Source organism: Panthera tigris, chromosome D4 (genome assembly GCF_018350195.1).
Source record: "Panthera tigris isolate Pti1 chromosome D4, P.tigris_Pti1_mat1.1, whole genome shotgun sequence".
NCBI lineage: Eukaryota > Metazoa > Chordata > Mammalia > Carnivora > Felidae > Panthera > Panthera tigris.
In genome coordinates, this window is record NC_056672.1 from 30549885 (window position 1) to 30564249 (window position 14365).

Sequence of the window (14365 nt, forward strand, 5' to 3'; positions counted from 1 at the left end):
TGCTCACACGGATGTTGACTACAGTACAGTATTAAGAAATTCTTGTCATATACTATATTTAATGTAACTGGCAATAAGGCAGCAGAGGAAAGGTCTATTTCTGCAGGCAGCCTGACCTAGAATGAAGCAAAGCATTCCTAAGCTTACTCTTGTATGGAAAAGCAAAGGACTGTCCATTGGTGCTTTGAAGTGACAAAAATACACTAGTGTCAGTTGTGGGCACCTCCCACTGTTCTGAAAAATCACTGATTTCTGCCAAACACTGAGGCCTGAGACAGAGAATCTGAGCATGGGAGACAATCATCCACAATCCCACAGCAAAAGAGAGAGAGAGAGAGAGAAGAACCATTGACTCAGTAGTGATCACGGGACATTCAGAGTCATGTACTGCTATTGCAAGACATCACTTCTTTATCAAGTTAAAATGTATTAGAAATGTTTGCTCATCTTGAGGAACACTCACAGAACAAGTTATTCACAATCCAGGGTTTTACTGTGCTGTTTAGGTTCATCCATGTTGTCACAAATGGTATGATCTTGTTCTTTTTATGATTGCATAATACTTCTCTGTATGTGTGTGTTTTACATTTTAAGAGTTGGTATGATAAACCTATCTTAGGGGGCACCTGGAAGGCACAGTCAGTAGTCAGTATAGCATGCCACTCTTGATCTCCGGGCCTTTGAGTTCAAGCCCCACATTGGGTGTAGAGCCTACTTTAAATAGATAGATAGATAAACAAACCTATTTCAGAAATGTACTAGATAGAATAGGGGCACCTGGGTGGCTCAATCGGTTAAGTGTCTGACTTCGGCTCAGGTCATAGTCTCACAGTTTGTGAGCTCGAGCCCGTGTTGGGCTCTGTGCTGACAGCTCAGAGCCTGGAGCCTGCTTTGGATTCTGTGTCTCCCTCTCTCTCTGCCCCTCCCCTGCTCACACGGTCTCTCTCTCTCTCTCTCAAAAATAAGTAAAACATTAAAAAAAAATAAAAAGACATGTTCTAAATGTTTCAAGAGTACTCCTCCCCCCACAAGATGTTTTGTAAGTAAAAAACAGACTCCTCAAGTGAGACAACCCACCTGAGTGTGTAAAAGGGCTGGGAGGGATGAGGACGATGGAGTTAGATGACTTGGCATCGGTTTTGTAGAAGTCTCTACCAGTGTGAAAATGAGTAAAGGACACCTCATTTAAAATGAAGTATGGAAAGAATAATAAAATAGAGTTCAGAAGCCATGAAGGGGAAATTTTCATGCAGATGCCACTCTTGCAGCCTGTACAACCAGCAGGAAGAAGGAAGATAAGAATTATCTTGACAAGAGAGGGCATGTTTCACTTACGAGTTTATCTCCTGCTTTTAAGATAAAGGAAGATCCCATGGGGGCGCCTGGGTGGCTCAGTCGGTTAAGCGGCTGACTTCGCTCAGGTCATGATCTCGCAGTCCGTGAGTTCGAGCCCCGCGTCCGGCTCTGTGCTGACAGCTCAGAGCCTGGAGTCTGTTTCAGATTCTGTGTCTCCCTCTCTCTGACCCTCCCCCATTCATGCTCTGTCTCTTTCTGCCTCAAAAATAAATAAACGTTAAAAAAAAAAAAAGATAAAGGAAGATCCCTCTCTTCCCAGCAACATGCTAACTACTGCTTGTAGCCAGTGAGAAACCACCACAGCTGCAGACTCTTATTCTTCTCCAGTGAACTTTTGTTCAAAACAAATCTCCCAAATTTTCCCAAAGGCCTAATAAAAGCTGACCTTCCCTTTGTTTCTTCATACTTGCCTGTGGTTTGTCATAGTTTGTTTGTCCCAAACTGCAGTCCCTTTGCTATTGCCAAATAAATTCACTTTGCTGATAAAATAACTGGCTGTTTTATTTTTAAGGTTGATACCAGGTAGTCTTTTAGGCCTGCTTCTAGTTCCACCCTAATTTCTCCTAAGGCAGGCTGTATGTAGGCAGGCATAGGGGAATTTAGGAATTTCTGCAGCCTCTAGGAGACCCCGTTGGCCCCAGACTTGGGGGTTAATCTTGTACTGGGGTTTCTCATAGTTGGTGACCATGTGTCCAGAACTCCTGGGACGGGGCCAGATAACAGACTTCGTCTTTATAAGTTCACCCACCTTTGTATCTGGATTTGCAATTCAGAAAATGTGATCCTCTATTATATTTGTCTAGTTGAAGCCCTTTAGAGTCACCCATATCCTGGACAGAGTGCTAGTGAGGTATATGTGACTAGTGTCTGCCACAAAGTGTGGGAGAAACTGATCCTGTATCCTCTGGCTTGCAGCTGTGTGATGTATACGTTACTGGACACATATTTAAGTGCTTTGTTTGAGAAACCTGCAGTGGGTTTAGACATTTTAAAGCATAGATCTGTTGCTAAATCAAGAAATAGGTGTTGGGGTGCCACAGTGTACTTACACAGTATGTACAGCAGGATATTTTAAATATTTGAGGAAATGGGTCATCTGTCTGACATCTTGCCTATAAGTAGAGATAGTAAAGATAGTTGATGATTTGACGTTTCTTTTCTACTGCATTTCTTTGAATGACATCATATCTTTGCAAAGCTGGGTTTTCAACAGCTGTGATAAAAATCTGGAACCACACAAAAATTACTGTGGAACAGGAAACCAGGGTGGCGGTGTCCAATCTGATTTCAAGGATTGAGGAGTTGTATAGTGCCCAACAGGCACACATCCTGGAATGAAATAAAAATGTGACATTTTCTTTTCATTTGTAGCTTTATCTTCAAACAGCGATTAGGTTGTTAAAATATAAATACTTATTAAGTTGTTTGGACCCTACTTTTTTTTTTTTTTAATAACTTTTAAATATTTATTTATTTTTAGAGGGAGAGAAGGAGAGACAGAATCCCAAGCAGGCTCTGTCAGCTCAGCGCCCGATGTGGGGCTCAAACCCCTAAACCGTGAGATCATGACCTAAGCCGAAATCAAAAGTTGGTTGCTTAGCTGACTGAGCCACCTAGGCGCTCTGGACCTAACTTCTTCTTTTTTTTATTTTTATTATTATTATTTTTTTTTAACGTTTATTTATTTCTGAGACACAGAGAGAGACAGAGCATGAACGGGGGAGGGTCAGAGAGAGGGAGACACAGAATCTGAAACAGGCTCCAGGCTCTGAGCTGTCAGCACAGAGCCCGACGCGGGGCTTGAACTCACAGACCACGAGATCATGACCTGAGCCGAAGTTGGCCGCTTAACCGACTGAGCCACCCAGGCGCCCCTCTGGACCTAACTTCTAAACGAAGGGAACTAACAGGAATTTCTGTTGCCCTAAAGGTGCTTCGAGCCGAGTGTTTGGGAACCTCTAAATGAGACGGTAAGCTCCTTGCCTTCTGCAGCACTGTACTATCTTCACAGACCGACATGAGGCCTGGCACATAGTAGGCTTCGGTGAGTATTGTTTGGGGAATGCATGGAATAGGTGAGAAATGGTGGTGCCGGGAAAGCTCAGCCAGCCAGTGTGCAGTGAGTATGAGTGGGAGCAGGGCAATCAGAGTGCTTCACAGGTCGGGTGTTTCCCACTGGTTGAAACTTGCAGGGCAGAGCTCAGAGAACACATCCAACGCAGTATGGCCAGTCCACAGAAACCTGTCCACCTAACACCCAGCCAGTTCTATTTCCGCTTAGATTATTCCAGAGATGGGCCTCACCTGACTGTAGATGTTCAGGTTTCCTTGGCTTAGTTGCTAACCACTGACTCTAACAAGAATTTTCACACTGATCATCCCAATAGCTATCAAAAGTCCCCAAAACTGCCTGGTTGGACTCAAGTATGTTAATAATTTATCAACTATTTTAGCCCATCTAGAAAACCCTAACCTGCTACCTTCTGGTTATTTGGTGCACTGCACACTTCAGTATTTTTAAGCATTTGTTACAATTAGGATTAAATAAGTATTTGTTTCTTTTCCATTTCTTAAGTAGACTGTAAACTCCCTGAAAAAAAGTCCATGTCTACTTTGTTCTATCTCTAAAATCTATCACAGAGAAAGTACCCAAGAAATATTCATGAATGCATGAACTTCCTTTTGCTTGTCTTTAAGTCTTCCTCTTGCACGCACTTCTTCCTCCACCTATCCTCCCCTCTCCCCAGTTTCTCTTTTCCTTCTCCCCAAGCACACCTGGCTGAGTGCTGTGACTGTACCTTGGTCTGAAAATAGTGCATTATTGGTTTATTCATCTCTGCTGCTGTCACTAATGCACCTTGGTTTTTCTGAAACAAGGAATGTAGTTCCCAAGAGGTTAATTCCTCAAGAAGTAACTCAGGGGTGTCTGTCTAGCTCAGTTGGAGGCGCATGTGTCTCTTGATCTCGGGGTTGTGTGTTTGACTTGGGTGTGGAGATTACTAAAAAGGAAAAGGAAAGAAAGAAATAGGAAGGAAGGAAGGGAGGGAGGGAGGGAGGAAGGAAGGAAGGAAGGAAGGAAGGAAGGAAGGAAGGAAGGAAGGAGAAAAGAAGTAACTTAGGCTGACCCATCAGGTGCCAATATGCCCCATCAGCCTTTTGAAGAGGGCCTTTCTCAGAGAAATAAAAGTAAAGGACTTTGTTGTACAGTAAAATGCTATCTGTGAAAGGCAACTTTTGGGTTTTATCATTAGCTGTTAATTTTTAGTGTGAATAGAGTGCAGTATTAGCAGGGTGAATGAAATACATAGATAATAGAGGATTTTAGAAACAATGTAGACCCGTGGAGGTCAGGAATCTGACCCAGTGAGGGTACCTCACAAGTTCAAGCTCGGTTCCCTTCAGGCCTGGTCCGGTTCAGTGACCTCCTGTCCAGCCTTCATTCCAGCAGGTGCTAATGGTGTTTTCAGCCTGCTCCTTCCAGTAGTTCTCTGTGAAGGCCTTCCTGTACATGGGGACAAACATTCTTTCTGAGTCACTTCTCCAGATGAAGGTGGGAATCACCACAGGAACATACTGATGTTCATTTGTAAACCATAAAATGTCTTGCATTTATAAGGCATTATTATTACTACAAAAGAATTCTAGAGGGCGCCTGGCTTGCTCAGTCAGTAGAGCACGCAACTCTTGATCTTGGGGTTGTGAGTCTAAGCCCCACATTGGAGGTAAAGTTTACTTTAAAAAAAAAAAAAAAGAATTTCCAGAAAGCTTTAGACAATAAGTCTCTAGATAAACAAAAATTAAGAGAAATTCTGTAAATACCTGGCCAATACTCTTCAAAAGTGTCATAAAAGTCAAAGACTAAGAAACCATCACAGATGAGAGATAAGGAGTCATGACAACTAAAGACAACATGGTATTTTGTATTGGATCCTGGAGCAGATAGAGGGTATTAGTAGAGGAATTGGGGAATTCCAAATAAAGTCTGTACTTCAATGAGTTTAGTTTTGACAAATGTATCATAGTCGTGTAAGATGTTAACAGAGATAAGTGAGTAAAGGGTAAATAGGAACTCTGTACTGTTTTGCAATTTATCTGTACATCTAAAATTAGATCAAAATAACAGTTTTTAAAAAAATGTTCTAGTGTCCAAGTGACCCAGAAAGACGTATGCGTACAAGCCACAAATGATTACCACAGAATATGTTTTATTCTGGTTTGGTGTTTCATTTGGTTACTTTCAGGTGTATTTTTTAAAAATTTTATTTAACTGCAATGTATTATGGTTTCCTTTACATTTTAAGGATACAAATTGTTTTTCATGTAAACTCCTTAATCCCTGTACTCAGGATATAACAGGTAGAACTAGTCACACAGTCAACAAATATTTACTTAGCAACTTCCCTGTGTCAGGTATTGGTAGAAACTAGAAAGATTAAGATAAGACACGCTTAAGGCAATGAGCTAATAGTCCATTTGGGAAGATAAGCTCAGAATCAATAGTTGTGATGAAGAGCAATAAATAATATAGCAGAAGAATGAATAAGTATAGTGAGAACTTATCAGTTACAGTGCTTTTGTTTTCAAGTAATAGAAAACCTGGATTCTATCAACAAAAGCAAAAATCATTAAGTGGGACTCCATCAAACTTAAAAGCTTCTGCAAAGCAATAGAAACAACACAATGAAAAGGCAATCTATAGAATGGGAGAAAATATTTAAAGGCAATCTATAGAATGGAAGAAAATATTTGCAAACCATATATTGGAAAAGTGGTAAATATCTGAAATATATAAAGAACTCAGAACTCATTAACAACAAACAATACAATTTAAAAAAATAGGGGGGAAAGTGGGCAGAGGAACTAAATAGACAGTTTTCCTAAGAAAACATCCAAATGGCCACCAGGTACAGGAAAAGGTGATCAACATCACTAATCATCAGGGAAATGTAAATCAAAGCCACAAGTAGCTATCACCTCACACCTATCATCAGGGAGACAAGAAATAATTGTTGGTGAGGATATGGAGAAAAAGGAGTCACTAATCATTGTTGGTGGGAATGTAAATTAGCATAGCCCCTATAAAAAGTATTATGGAGGTTCCTCAAAAAATTAAAAATAGAACTACCATATGATCCAGCAATTCTACTTTTGGTATATAACCAGAAAATGAAAACAGGATATTGAAGCAATATATATGCACTTCCATGAAGATTGTAGCATTATTCATAATTGCCAAGATGTGAAAACAACCTAAATGTTCATCAGTGGATGAATGGGTAAAGAAGATATGGTATATATGCAGTGAAATATTATTCATCCATGAGAAAGAAGGAAATCCTGCATTGTGACAACATGGTTGGCCCTTGAGGACATTATACTCCGTGAGGTAACTCAGAGAAGACAAATTCTGTACGATATCACTTATACTATGGAATCTAAAAAAATGCTTAACTTGTAGGAACAGTAAAATGGTGGTTAGTGTCATCTTGTGGAGCCCTTCCCTGCTTCTGCACCAACCACAGTTGTTGAGTTCAGCCAAGAAAGAATATAGAGAGCCAAACTCTCAAGGGGGAGTTTTTGGCCCCGTATGGTCCTTGTTGGAACTGCCATGGCGGCTGTCTACCCGCCCCCCCCCCAACACCGCCCCAGAGGTGGGGAGTCAAAACTGCAATGTAAATGTATTATAATGAAGCTATAGGTTACTGTAGGGCAGCCTGTTACAGGGAAGAATGCATGTATATCCTCCAGGGTCTTTCCTGGCTATTTGGAATCTGGTTTCTGCCTTTTTTTTTTTTTTTTTTTTTAGTTGGAAAGCATTTGTTCCCTGCTTTTATCTAGCTAATTGCCTACTCTATCAGTTACCAAGGCCTCGAGGGTAGAGAATAGGAGAGATGTTAAAGGGTGTAAACCTGATAAATAAGTCTTAGAGATCTAATGCACAGTATAGTGATTATAGATAACAATATTGTATTATAAACATCAAACTTGCTAAGAGACTAGATCTTAACTATTCCAATCACCATAAAAAAAGAAATGATAATATGTGAGGTGATAGACGTGCTAGCCAACACGGCACTGGCAATCACAATGCAATAATAAATGTATCAAATCAACACGTACACCTTCAATTTACACAACGTTGTATGTCAAATATATTTCGATTTTAAAAACCCACATTTTTTAGACAACTGGAAGCCATAAACTGGGTTTTAGATGATACTAAGGAATTCTTGTAATTTTTGTTAGGTGTGATAATGTCAATGTTATGTGTTTTTAAAGGTCCTTACTGTTAGAGATACATACTATTCATAGGTAAAACAATATAATGGTGTAATTTGCTGTTTGTTTCAAATTACTCAAAAGAAGAAAGAAAAGGTGAGAGAAGAATAGATGAAACAAGATTAGCTGTCACCAGCTAGACCCCAAGACCCAACCTTTACTGCCATGAGAAGTAAGGGAGATGATTCATTTTCAGAAATACCAAATAAAAGCTGTGCTGTCTAGTTAACAGTAGGTTTACAACCTATTGGAAATATGTACAAATGCCCCCCCCCCCCCATGGAATCCCAAACCCTCGGACACTTGACTTCCTGGGTCTTCTTCCCCTCTCCCTTTTGCAGGCGTATTTTTGCAGGCTTTGCAATGAGCATGCACCAAAAAACAAGGGACTTAAAGTCTGTCATCTCAGGAAATATACATTTGTTCCAATCAGACTACTTTTTGGCCTTACATGGGCAAAGGCAATGTCCAGGTAATGCTGTAACCTCTGTAATACTCAGCCAATGAGGAACCAGGGGAGGGACTTACATGCTAAAAGATAAGTTGCTGTAACTGCCCCAGGGGTGACTGTCCATCAGACTCCCACTCCTGCAAGAACGTTGATTAAAGCCTCGCTTCACCATGCTGTGAGTCTCACGACCCCCCTTTGATTGAGTCAGTGGACTTATTTCTTACACTGCTCACCTGCTTGTACTCCCCTACCCTTGTCCCAGTTTTCCTTAAGCTCTTCTTTCCAGATTACCTCCTAACTCAGGCAGGTGGAAAGCGAAACCTCCCCTGGAATGATAGTGACTGCCCTGTCAAGACCTCCAGCCGGCCCAGACCAGTTTGAGTGTAACCCCTGACTCACACTTGTGCAGATGGATAATGGAGTGACCTCCAGGATGACCAACAACTACCTTTACTCCGTTGTAATACTAAAATCTCCAAGGAGGGGCATGAGCCTCATTTATAAAACATACAATGTGTGTATAGGAATGTTTCCTTAAGGTGCATGAACGACCTTATGCCCACCTCTACATACGATGACAAAGCTTCTATATCTAAATATTCATCCTAACCCATAAAAGGAGCCCATCCACCCTTGCTCAAAGGGGGTCATGGCTTTCTAAATTATTCCCCATGATCTTATTTGCTGCAAATAAACTTTTCTTTGTGTGACAACTCAGCGAGTTTCCAATTCACCAAGGTGGGTACTCACATTGGTTTGGTTACATAGCCAAATGATAATTTTTGAAGGTGCATGATGGTTAAACATGGATTCATTATACTATTCTTCCATTTTGTATAGTTGGGATTTTTCATATTAAAAGTTTAGTTTGTATAGTTTGTCCTCGGGCTTCTAAGAAATAGAGTTAAATGGTTTCCTAGTGATGTAAACAATTCCTTCCTTCCTTTCTTCTTTCCTTTCCTTTCCTTTCCTTTCCTTTCCTTTCCTTTCCTTTCCTTTCCTTTCCTTTTCTTTCCTTTCCTTTCCTTCCTTCCTTCTTTTGACTATTAGAAATAACATTTGGGTCACATCCTTTTGCAAACACCAATTTTGAATTGGGAGAGTTGATTCCCCGGGATAAATTGCTAGAAGTGGAATTTCTGAGCAAGAGGATGTGCTCATTTTACATGAGGGTCATTGCCAGATTTATCATAGCAGAGGTGGTCTTGGAAGTTCCTGTGTCCCCATCCTCTTGCCAGCACTGAGTATTAGCAAATTAGGATAATTTAAAATGCTTGCAAATAGTGAGGTTATTTCTAAACTTCTAATTCGCTATGGGGCTTATGTGGGATTCAAAATTGATGTCAGGGCACATGGGTGGCTCAGCTATTTGAACCAACTCTTTGTTTCAGCTCAGGTCATGATCTCAGGGTCATGAGATCGAGCCCCACATCGGGCTCCATGCTGAACGTGGAGTCTGCTTAAAATTCTCTCTCTCTCTCTCTCTCTCTCTCTCTCTCTCTCTCTCTCTTTGAAAAAAATAATTAAATTGATGTCTCCATCCTCTTTCTTGTTTGGGAGTCATCAATTCTCAAGGAAAGAGAATGGTGTATTTACATGGAAGACCTTTTGCCAGAGGGAATTCAGTACCAAAAGCCTCTGGCCTCTAGAGAGGAGGCTTCTTGAATTTCTGGGAATAAATGAGCAGAGGAGAGTAAAAGGCTGATGGATAGCACTGACAACATGCAGGTTGCCAGAGAAAGACTTGACTGCACTTATTACTAGCATTGTTCTGGTAAGTAGACATAGATGTGCAAATAAAACAGTTGCTCCTATTTTGACAGCTCTAATTAATTACTGATATCAGTAGATTTATTCTTTTACATTACTGCTTTTGGGGTTATATTTCATGTAAAATAATTACAGATTAGGCAGTTTAATTTTCAAATATAAAGAGACATATGATTTAGTCATTGTTATTTTAGCAGAGCAATGAACCCAGGCATCATTAAAAAGTAATTCTGTAGGAGGGAGAGTAGCCATGCCAAATGCAGAAATTAGAAAGGATTATGGACGGAGCATCAGAACATGACTGAATGAGTTAAAAACTCTGAGGGATAAAGCACCTGTGACAGTTACCAGTTTATTGTCTCCCAGCTCCAAATTAATCCTTCAATATATGTTCTGTGATACTGGACAGATTTCCTTCAAGCATCTCTCGTTTATAGTGAGCACAATGTTAAGCATTTTCAGTAGAGGGCATGGGGTCTGGTGGGGGGTGCTTTTGCTTTTGCAGGAGGAAGGGGCTCTCATACTGTTTCTGGCTGCTGCACGTTGGGTCAATGAGAACACCGGGTGGATCTCTGCCCAGTCACATGCCCAGTGTGTGCATCTCCTCAGCAACCTTGCAGTCATGGCCTCATCTAGTAATAATCTTGCTTGACGCAGAAACTGCCCAGAAGCCCTCCTGCCTCCACCAATGGCCCAGTTCCTCACCTGCACCACAGGTGGTTCCTGTCTAGCCACCACTCTCTCTGCAGGCCTGCACATGGTCCACCTGCACTTCTGGACACTCCTGCACACTCATATCTCTTGTGGGATTATACCTGTGCCTCACCTGCCCTCTGGAGAGCTGCTTCCAGCTTGCCCACTAACTGTAGACCTTTGACACTGATTGGCCTGGGGGAACTAGCAAACTTCTTTCTCTGTTATCCAGTCTACTGGATATCCCTGATATCTCTGATATTTCTGAATCTCTGGTACCCAGCCTAGGCTGGACTGCATCTTCTCCAATGAGGTATGAACCCTGGATTTGGGGAAGGGGCCCATTCCAAGTTTATCTTCCTTGGGTACTATCTTTCAGCCATAGTTTATGTTTTCCAGTCATATGTCAATCAGAGTTGAATAATATTTTGTATTAAACTTTCTAACCTACGTTGTTATTTCAATCTCCTTATTGGGCCCAGACTAACACAGTGCCTTAGAGACTATGATCAAGGAAGTATAAATACATGAACCATTGTCACTTCTATCTTGTTATTTAAAAATGGCCCGTATTTTGTGGTATAACTAAGAAAAATGCTCTTCATGTGTCCATGGTTTTAAATAGAACCAAAAAACATGAATTGGAAAACACATACACATGGAGACAGTGCTGCATGTGGATAGGGTTGCCAGTATGAACCATTTTGTTGCCCTAGAAAAAAACCTCCTGCCCCAAAATATCCTCTGACAAATCCAAGAGCAGATTCAATTGCCAAGAATAAAGACCCAAGGGTGATGACACAAAGGATGTGTAAATTATTTTTTAATTCCTTAATTTTTACCCTTACTAAAGATGGTGGTAAATACAATTAAGATAAAGCTGACCATTTTAAACATTTCTAAGTGTACACTTAAATGGCATTAAGAATATTTGCATTCTTGTGCAGCCATCATACCACCCAGGATTTTTTCATCTTCCCAAACTGAAACTCTGTACCCATGAGCCAATAACTCCCCTCACCCAAACCCCTTGACAACCACCATTCTACTTATCTCTATGAGTTCGACTGCTCTATATATCTCATAAGTGGAATCATACAGTAGTTTTCCTTTTGTGACTAGCTTATTTCATTTAGCATATTGTCCTCAAGGTTCATCCATGTTGTAGCATATGACTAAGTTTCCTTCTTTTTTTTTTTTTTTGTTTATTTTTGAGAGAGAGAGAGAGAGAGAGCATGAGCAGGGAGAGGCAGAGCATAAGCAGAGAGAGAGCAGAGAGAGAGAGGGAGAGACAGAATCTGAAGCAGGCTCCAGGCTCTGAGTTGTCAGCACAGAGCTTGATGCAGGGCTTGAACTCAATCCGCAAAATCCTGACTGGAGCCGAAGTCGGACACTTAACCGGTTGACTGAGCCACCCAGGAGCCCCTGATTTCCTTCTTTTCTAAGGCTAAATGATATCCCATTATATGTATATATCACATTTTATTCATTCATCTGTTGATAAACATTAGGTTGTTTCCACCTTTTGGCTATTGTGAATAATGCTGGTATGAACATGAGTGTACCATTCATTAACTTTTTAAATGTTGTACTGGTATATTACATGTATTAAGAATGAGAGAAATTTATTTTACTAAATCGACACATGATTGTGGGGGCTGGCAAGTATAAAATCTGTAGGACTGGCTGGCAGGCTGCAAATTCATGTAAGAGTTGATGTTGCAGTCTTGAATTTGAATTTTTCAGGACAGGAGGCGGGAAACAGAGTATTTATATTGTGGTATTGAGGAGAAGTGCTTCTTCTTCAAGAAACCTATCTTTGTTCCTGTGTTGTTTCCTTATAATAAACCAGCAATAGTGAGTAACCTGTTTTCTTAAGTTCTGTGAGCTGTTCTAGCAAATTATCAAAACTGAGGAGGGTGTTTTGGGAATCCTTGATTTATATCCAGTTAGTCAAAAGTACAGGTGACAACTTGGGACTTAAAACTGGCATCTGAAGGTGTAGGAGAGGGAGTCTTGTGTGATTGAGCTTTAACCTGTGGGGTCTGCCCTAACTCTGGGTAGTTAGTGTCAGAATTGCTTTGTGTGGAAAATCCACACATTTGGTGTCAGAAGTGTGAGTAAAAAAAATAATAATAATTTTCCTTTCAGATGCCCTAAGAAATCTCTTATATTCCACACACCCTTTTCCTTACTTCCATTGTAGAGTAGCAGCACAATTTCTCCTTGGTAATCACCCCAGCCAGCACAATAACTTCCTTGTTTACCTGTTGATTCAGAGGCATGAGGAGCCCAAAATGGCCAGCTGGCAATCTTAAGTTCTAGTTCAAGGAATTATTGTTGTGTCTCCTGGCAGAAGCATTCTTCCTTTTAGAACTAAGTCCTCTAGCAGAGCAAAGCATAACGTCATGGGGATGGGGTAAAAATTCTGCTGGTGAGGGGTGCCTGGGTTGCTGAGTCAGTTAAGCATCTGACTTCAGCTCAGGTCATGATCTCATGGTTCATGGGTTCAAGCCCTGTGTTGGGCTCTATGCTGACAGCTTGGAGCCTGGAGCCTGGAGCCTGCTTTGGATTCTGTGTCTCCCTCTGTCTCTGCCCCTCCCCTCCTCATGCTCTGTCTCTCTCTCTCAAAAATAAATAAACATTAAAAAAATTTTTTTTAATTCTGCTGATGAGTCACTAGGGGTAATACTGAGTAGTACCATTCCCATTTCCACCCCCTGACTCCTGGCTATAGAAGAAACAACACCATATATGGATGCTGATGTAGAACATATGCCTCTGCCTGGAAAACGTTGCCCCAGCCCTGCAAGGTATTGCCATCTAGCTGGCATTGTAATTGAGTTTTCAAAAGGCCATTCCACCAAACATTGAAAACAGCTGCTTTAAGGTTGGGGTGGAACATTACAAGTCCTTGACTTTCAGCCCATTAGCACACTTCATTTGCTGTTAAGTAAGTTCCCTGATCAGAAGCAATACTATGTGAAATACCATGATGGTAGATAACGTGTTCTATAAATACATGGATCATAGTTTCCCAGAAGCATTGAATGCAGGGAAAGCAAATCTATATCCAGAATAGGGGTTTATTCCAGTAAGAACAAAATACTGCTGTTTCCACAATAGAAGTGGTGCAATGCAATCAACCTGCCACTAGAAATGGTGCCATAATGTGGGCTCAGTGTTGGTCTCTGTTGCTGGCAAATTGGGCACTGCAGTGGTGGCTATAACCAGGTCAGCCTTGGTGAATGTAGCCAAGCCCATGCATGACCTTCATCTCTGTCACCACAGCCATTTATTTAATGAGCCCATTGGGCAATAATGAGCAGATGGAGAAGAGGCTGACTGGTTCACAGAAAAGATCATCATATCCACTTGATTGTTAAAATTCTCCTCTGCTGAGGTTACCCTTTGGTCAGCATTCACATGGCAAACACATACCAGTTTTTCACTCATTCAGAGAGGTGAGTCCACTTACTTCTTCCTTAGACCTTTTTTATTGTTCATTTATTTTTGAGAGAAGAGTGTGAGTGGGGGAGGGGCAGAGAGAGAGACAGAGGATCTGAAGCATCTCTGCACTTACAGCAGAGGGCCTGTTGTGGGGCTCAAACTCATGAGCTGTGAGATCATGACCTAAGCCAAAGTTGGACACTTAACCATCTGAGCCACCCAGGTGCCCCTTCCCTTACACCTTCTTGACGCCTACTTTCTAATCATGTTCCCTCCAAATCCCTGACCACCTAGCCAAACCATTGGCCACAGTTCATGAACTGGTATATAATTGCACATCTGGTCATTTCTCTTTCTAAGCAAATG